This window comes from Ambystoma mexicanum, chromosome 6q, assembly GCF_040938575.1.
Source record: "Ambystoma mexicanum isolate Mex_15411 chromosome 6q, UKY_AmexF1_1, whole genome shotgun sequence".
Classification (NCBI taxonomy): Eukaryota; Metazoa; Chordata; class Amphibia; order Caudata; family Ambystomatidae; genus Ambystoma; species Ambystoma mexicanum.
The window spans coordinates 1647742600-1647751034 of NC_090937.1; positions in this window are offsets into that span (position 1 = coordinate 1647742600).

The window sequence follows — 8435 nt, forward strand, 5'->3', positions numbered from 1 at the left end:
TGTTCGGCTACATGGATTCCCATCTATACTAATCTCTGACCGGGGAAGCCAATTCATTTCCCACTTCTGGCGCAAATGTTGTCAAATGGCGCAGATCGATGTAAGATTATCGACCAGTCACCACCCTAAAACCGATGGTCAGACCGAGAGGACAAATCAGACCCTTGAGCAATACTTACGGTGTATGTTACAGCAAGCTGAACGCAATTGGAAAGACATTCTTTGGATAGCCGAATACGCATATAATAATTCGGTACACTCTGGAACTGGCCACAGTCCTTTTTATACTTTGTTTGGGCATCACCCTCGAACCTAAAACCTTGACTCACCTCAGAACCTCAGAATGCCTGCAGTAGAACATCTGCATTGTACAATTACCCAAGCCTTCAAAGAGGCAACTACGCATTTACAACAAGCCAAGAGAAAATATAAGGAGAATGCTGATCTACATCGGAGTGAAGCACCTCCGTATCAGATTGGGGATCAAGTGTGGTTAGCTACCAGACATTTACCACTCAAAGGGCCTCGAACTTTTAACCCAAAATATCTGGTCCTTATTCTATTACGGCAATAATTAACCCAGTGGCTGTTAAACTTGATTTACCAGCTAGTGAATTCACCCTGTTTCTCATGTGTCACTTCTGAAACCAGTGGTACCCGGAACCCGACTACTCAAACCTCCAGAACCTATTCTAATAGATGGGGAGCCCGAATTCGAAGTGAAGAACATTTTAGACTCAAAAATGTTTAGGTCAAAACTGTTCTACCTAATTGATTGGAAGGGGTACGGACCTCAGGAGAGGTCGTGGGAACCCAGCGACCATGTGCATGCACCTCGATTAGTCAGGAAATTCCACCGACTCTTCCCAGACAAACCAAAACCCCCGGAGGGAACAACCTTGGGAGGGGCCTTGGGGGGGAGCGCTGTCATGATGCCCGCTCCCGGGAAGCCGGTTCAAGCCCTGCGTCCCCGAAAGCGGACATCCAGTCCCCAAGGAAGGACCCAGCAACCCCATATAGGGGCCCTTTGGACAGTGTCCCGGCGCCTATGGCGCCAGGCTCATAAAAGACATCAGTCCTGGCGCCAAAGGCGCCAGGCTCATTATGGAAGTGCTTGGGTGCACTTACCTGATGCAGACCATGCTGCAGGATCCCGGCCTCCTTGAGGCCTGAAAGGAACTACTTTACCTGTGGGACTAATTTACCATCTGCGCGTGGTCGGGGAAGGATACATACCTGATTGGAGGAAGGATACATACCTGGAACTTCTTCCAAGGCTATTTAAACCCCACCCGAACAGGCACACGTGCTTCGTGTTGTTCTGCATCTAGCAGCTGGACGCTCACGTGTCTGCTCCTGCATCCTGACTTCTGCCACGCCTGCCAGCATCCTGGATCACCTGCAAAGGAAGAGAAGAAGAGAACAGGAGAAGGAAAAGTCCTTACCTGCTAAATCCGCATCCCGGAGACATCTCGCCGACAATCCTGAAAAAGAAGACTTTTATTTAAAAGCTCATCGCGTCGATCACTGCAGCGCCGCATTCCACTCACCTTTACAGGGCGCCTCCATGTTCAGCAGCGATCATCCGGATTCGCAGTCATGCCCCAGCACCTAGGGAGAAAAAGACCAGAACAAAAGGTGAGAGAGAGAAGGGAATAAGGAAAGCTAAATCTCCATGTTAAGACTTAACTGTTGATTCATTCCCTCTTCATTTCGGGTCCTGCGCCGCATCCTGGCATTTCCGGACCCCGGCCCCTAAGGGGAAAAAGAGACATCAGCGTTAATGAGCGAATGAAAAGACATTACCAAAAAACGCTCATTAAAGACTTACCTTATTTCTACAAGGATTTCACCTCTCATCTCGGGTCGGTGCCTGTTCCCCGGCATTCCGTACCCCGGCCCCTATGGGGAAAAAGACACTAGCATTAGTACATTAATGCATGGACCCAAGGGGAACCTCTTATCAAAAAACTTACCTGGAAGCCAAGCAAGTTTGGTTCTCACCAATCCGAAAATCCAGTGAAGTAACTGGATACCAACGCGCCCCTGCATCAGAAGCAGGATGGAGATCTCGTCCTTCCAGACCCTAAGGTGTGACGCTACGAGGAATCACAGAAGGGTTTCGAGGAGGGTGAGAGGGGAAAGTGGGAGGCTGATTGCATTACCCCGCAGACAGTTAATCCCCTATTTTCGCCTACAGAAGGATACTTCTGCGAGCCAGACAAGCCAGATTTGGGGGCCCGGTCCAGTCCGTCTTCCGAACCCTGCGCATCACCTTAGAAGAGGTCACAGCAGCGCGAACCAGGCCAGCGCCTCCGTGGGAGTCAGGTGAGCGTTACAAGATTTCATATTTGAATGTAATTTTCCCTCCATGTGTCAACCCCCAAACTCTTTGCTGCTGTTCTACACGCTGATCTAACTTTTGCCAGAGAAGAGCTGGTACTCAGCCACACTCCTCTGGGCTTTCGCTCACTTCTTATGGGGAAACTGACATGCCCTTAAGGCAGTCGTACTGGGAGACTTTGTTTCCCTTAGTCCTTTCCTCATGTTGCAGCTTTTGTGCAACGTGTAACAAGAGTGCAATGTAACTTACTTTACCGCACCCTTGGGTCGCTAGTCATTCCAAAGGCCCTAGAAACACTCGCTGGACTTTTTATGAACTGTGCAGATGAGTCACGGACAGGACTGGTGGCAGCTATTGTTTATGTTATGTTTTTAACCCTTTCTTGCCATGTTATCCGCGCTTACCACGTTTGGCACGACTAGGTGGCCTGGCTCCAAAATGGCCATGCCACAAGGTTCTTTGTCCTGTCCTTTGGCCATCTTGCCCCTTCACCCTCCCCAGGTCGAGCCAACCCGGGTCAGTCCTTATTTGGACATGCACTTTCCCACGAAACCCAAAGCTTTCACAGGCTTCTGCATGCCTTGTGTGTGTGCCTCCAGGATGTGGGCTGGGATGTCTGTTCCCAATACACATCCTGGGTGCCAGAGAGTCTGGAGTGTCCTCAAGGCCTGGGACCACTGTGGTCCGTGATTGGTCCACGTATGGAGTGAGTGTTTGTGAGCAGATCTCCCATTGTGTCCTCCCCATTTTGGCGCGAAGGGAACTTTGATAAGAGGAGGCCTGGAACACCACTACCATGTCGATCTCCTGAGTTCACATGAACAAAGGATAAGGAGCCAAGTATCCTGCAACAAGAAGCCGAGTCGAGGAACCGCTGGTGACCCACTGGAAGGTTTGGCACCCTGAGGGCGATCAGATGCAGGAGCGAGACCCTCTGCATCTGATCGTCCTAGAAGGTCTGCCAAGGCGCTTCGACCCATTGGAATAGTGGGACCAACTATTCTCGGCAACGTCATCAAACCCTGCAAGTAAGCCTCTTCGGAAGTGTCCCTGGGCCAACCAGTGGGCGGACCAGCTTACGCAGGACGTTTGCTCTTTCACCGCCACGGTTTCGAGGAAGCCCTAGAAACTTGGTAAACTGCTTGCTCTGTGTCCACGGCACCCTCACATCGAATTTCGTACACTTGGCATTCCCAGGTCTGAAGTGAGACGAGTGCGCCCGGCCCGGAGTAAATGCGGTTACTGTGTTGCCCTGCTGTGGCAACGACCTGTGCAAGTTCGCTGCACTTGTGACCCCCTTGACTCTGAAGCCTGCTACCCCGGAAACTACACAGTGTCGAGACGTCCTGATTGTTGCATTCGAACCTGCCAGCGAAGTGGACTGTACTGGTGAAGTCTGGGTCTGCCTGCTTCGGGGACTGGTGAGTAGCCCATACCCCAACCAGTGGCCCCTAGCGCAGGAGCCCATTTTTATGCACAAAGGGGGCCCTTTGCCTTTCCACAGCTATTGTGAAATAGCGACTCCATCCCGCACTCTCAACCTGCCTCTGCTGGCAAGTGGAAGTATGGGGACTTGTTCTTCATCGACCTTATCCACCTTCCTGAGCTGCTAGTGACCCTTGAAGAGACCCTATTTTGTGCAGTGGCACAAGCGCGTGCACTTACTATTGAGCATAAGGCTCCTCTCTTTGTAGGGCTTGGACTGCCTCTTCGTTAGCTGTTAGCTGTATTCTTGATGTGGAACTGGGTCTAAAGATTACTTGCACTGCCTGTTTTCCTCCCCATCTAGGTGGTCTACATATTTCGTGCTTAATCCGTTAGACCCTTCTGGTCTTGTATATATATCGTGTTGATTGTGATGTGTTGGTTTACTTCAGTATTATTGTGATTCTTTCCTATGGTCTATATTACAAAGACCATGTAATAAATGTGTCTATATTTTTAATATAACACCTGTCTGGAGTCATTTGTAAGTGTCCTTGCTTTGTGGGCTCATTGTCGTCTTTCAGTCACCCTCACCCCTCTTGAGACTTAGTCTTGACCGCCTGCCATACCTACCCTGATTGGTCTGGCTTGTTCAGAGGTTACCATGTTCCAAGAAACTGGGTTGGCCCCTCCAGGTCAGAGTTCAGAAATCCATCTTAACACCACCTCCTCGGGAACCAGTGAATAATCGGGGTTGTCTCCCCATCATTGTTCTGGGGTGCCAGGCCCTTGGTTTGTGGGGTTCTGAGCTGCCATGTTCGTCTGAGGGTGCTGTTGAACCCTCAACATGCGACCCAAATCCTGGGTAAGGTTCTAGACCTGGTGCTCCAGTATAGACACCCGTTCCGGCTGGTACGGGGGCTTCTGCTCATACCCTGGCTAAACTTTCCTAAGCCGCTCTAAACTCTTTTTGGAACTCTCTGCAAGACTTTCTAAGCCTAGTGTAACTGTGTGATCTTGGGCGCATTTGTGCTCTGCTCTCTCTAAGAGTGGGCCCAGCCTCTGGACTTTGGCTCACCAGTGACTTTTGCTCTTCTGCCTTGCTAACAGTGTTCTGAACCTTAGAGTGGTATATCTTTCCATATTCTGTCTTTTTCCCTCCCTTTCTGACAAACTTATTGGAGTGCCATCTAGTTAAGGGCTCACCTCTGTATGAAAATAAGTAGTGTTTTACTGTGATTTATCTGATAGGGAAAAAGGGGTGTATATATTACAATAGTAACTGTGTTTAAAATATTTTACAAAAAGAGTGCTGGAGTGTTTCAACTGTGTTTTTAAATAAATAATTATATACTTTGATACCAAAGCTCTGGTCAGTGTTTGCTTGTATTATTGTATCTGAGTGCCTATTGTGTATACTTTGCATACTGCCTAACTCTTCTTGAGGGAAGTCTGACTGCTCAGCCACAGCTACCAGGTAAATCTGGGTGGTACAGACTGCTACCAAGTGGGTTTACTGCCAACACCTGTAGTCTTAAATCTTTTGCAGTGGTCCCTAAGGGAACTGCACAGGTTTCTGCCTAACAATGGTGGATTTTGGTAGCCCTCCCCCTTGGCCTCCCCTCTCCTGGATTGGGTTGTCTGGGCTACTGAAACCAGGGAAAGAAAGGAGGGTTGCCCTGCAGGTTGGGGTTTTGAGGGTACTGGGGAAAGAAACTTAACCCGGGAGTTGGAGGATTACTGCCCTCCTGAGGGAAGTTAGGTGGGAAGTTTCCTGGGGAAGTACTTACCTTGTGGGCCCCTCCCCCTTGGGCTGGAGGAGTCCATATATACCCCAAGATAGGCCGGTTGCCCTTGTACCTGGGATTTATATACTCAGGAGAATTAGGGGTCCCATTAGTGGGATTGCCTCCCTGATTGCTACCTGTTTGTGATTGGCCTGACAGCCTTCTTAGCCTCTGGTTTTGCTGGTTTGGGATTGGTGCATTTTTAGGCTCCCCCAATTCTAGGTCTAAAATGGGGGCAACCTTCACCTCCGCTACCTTAGCAGCAGCAGGGGTCTTGGCTGGTTTGGTGTTTTTGGTCTGATTTTTATTTTCTGCAGGTTTCAGAACTTCATAAATATGGGTCACCTGCTCTATTACCCAGTCCAGAGATCTTTTCTCATGGAAATCCCTCAACAGCTGGGTCATAACATACTTTGGGAGCGCATGAAAGAAGGTAATTATAAACTCCCTGCTATCCGTGCGCACACTCCTAGTTGTTTGTGCAAAGGCGCGTTTTAGCTCCTGCACAAATTCTCGTGGGGCCTGATCTTCCCCGCACTGCAAATTGTAGGCCGCTTTGCGAGCCTCCTGGGGGTTTCTGTGGGTGGGAAAGCGTTTCAAGATGGCCGCCCTGTAGGTGGACCATCTTGAATGGTTTCTGGTCCTACAGTCCAGCAAAGAAGCTGGAGTACTCTGGAGAGAACGGCCACTTAGCACACTCTATTCAATTCTGGTTGTCTCTAAGGTGAAAAGTGTCCATCATTTGCTCACAGAGTTCCAAATGTTCCCAGACAGAATATTTTTTGTTTTTGTGGTATGGGGTTATGAAACTCCTAATGGCCTTACCGCCTAATGGGGTCTTTTGCCATAACTCTATTTAGTTTATTTGCCTTCTTTGGCTTTGTCAGCGAAGTCCACTCGCCCTCAGACTCATAGGTGCTACTGTTGGAGGACCCCTCCTGATCTTCTAGGCGCTCCCTGATTCTTTGAGCTTGGGAGGGGCTTGCAGAATGGTGGGGCCTAGTTTCTACTCCCCTGTGGCGCACATGAGAGTAGTCTTCTGACTCCTCTCTGCTTCCAGAGGATTCCCCCACCCCACAGGCCTGATTGCGCAGAGGTCTTCAAAATGCTCTTTTTAGGCCTCATTTTATTCGGTTTTTCTACAAATTGAACCAACTGGTCCCTTGGAAGGTAATATTTCTGTAGATCTAATTCCCTGACTTTCCCCTCATAGGAGACTTCCTGGTCAGAGACATCAGCCTTAATGTTTTGGTATCTATACTGGGACGCCCGTCCATCAATTTCTGGGGTGCACTGACCTGTCAGATCCATCATACTAAACCTATTTAATTCTGCCGGCCTCATGGTTTCTGGTGCCTGTGAACCAGTAGATAGGAAGTCAGCAGTGTTAAATGTATTAAATAGGTTTGAGTCCCTTAGCACAGAGCTCATCACACTATGATCAGGGGTGGCCCTTTCCCTCTCCAGCTGTTCGGGGTCCCCCCAGTTTGTGTTAGATCTAGAATATTCTTTCTCCACCCTTGCTAGTTTTTCCTTCTGAGGCCCTATCTCTGGATAATAGGCAAAGATCTGAGACTTGCTTGGCTATTCAGGTTTTATTGGCCTCTATGACCTGCTCTTGAGCTGCCACTTGTTTGTGGAGTCCATCATTCTCCTCAGAGGGCCTCATTACCTCTTTGTGCTGCCTGTATAGTTTGGGCACCCTGAGCCAATTTTTGTTTGTGGAGGTGAGCCTCCCTTTTCTGCACATTTAGAGCCTCAATGGCCTGCTCTAACTCGAGTTCCATTTGTCTCCTATGTCCCATTAATGTATCATATTCGTCTTTTAGGCCAGTCAGTTCATGAAGGTCTGACTCCCTTCTCTCCAGATTGGTTTTTAAATTACACATTTCCTGGTGGAGGGCCTCTTTCTCCTGATACAGAGGGCCCCTTTGTTCCGCCAGGTCATCCCTTTGTTGTGTTATGGCACCTAATTTCTGGTGCTCTTCATCAAATTCATTCAAGAGGTCTCTCATAATTAATTTATTATTTTCCGCTTCCAGATTTTTTACCTGATCTTATAGAGTAACTATCTGCTCTGCGTAGACTCTATTATATTTTATTTGTTGATTTAACTTCTGTTGACTCTCTTGCAGAGAGTCAATCTTTTCCCTACGCTCCTCTTTCAATGCATCTATTTGGGTCTCTTGGTCTAAATTATTCTGCTGTTGGAGAACCAAGTCCTCTTTTAGCTTTTGAATATAATTTCCAGAGTATGCCTCAAACTCTTGGCTCTTTTGCAATTTTTGTTCAAATAATTTTAGTTCAGTCTGTATCTGAGCTAAAAGTTTGGATTGATTTTGCGCAAGAGTTGTATTTTCCTCATGCTTTTCCCGCATCACTCTCATATGAAGGTACATACAGGCCGCAATTCTGACAATTTGAATCTGCTCCTGTTTAATTTTCAGAGTCATGTATAACTCGCTCAAAGTTTGGCGTAATAGGCCACCATCCATGTCTATGGCGGTGACCTGTTGCGTAATTTCTTCTAGCTAGACTTTTTCATCTTGTTCTGGCCATTACCCCCCTGACAAATCATTTGTGCAGAAGGTGCTCCCTAGCTATATTGATGTCTACAGTCTTTCTTTGTTCATTTATTTATAGAAGGGTAATCTGGATTCTTTTGCTTTTTAGGGTTGATTTAGCTTTCATTTTATCCACAGTCCTGGTACTTAGTATTTATGTTTTGGGCAGGCGCTTCTGCAGCGTAACACAGTGTCCCAGCCACAAAAAGGGCCTCATTACGAGTTGGGCGGTAACGCCAGTGCTAATAGCGCTGACGTTATCAGCCCTACCGCCAAACCCACCGGCGCTATTAGCGCCAGATCAGGGATTCAGTG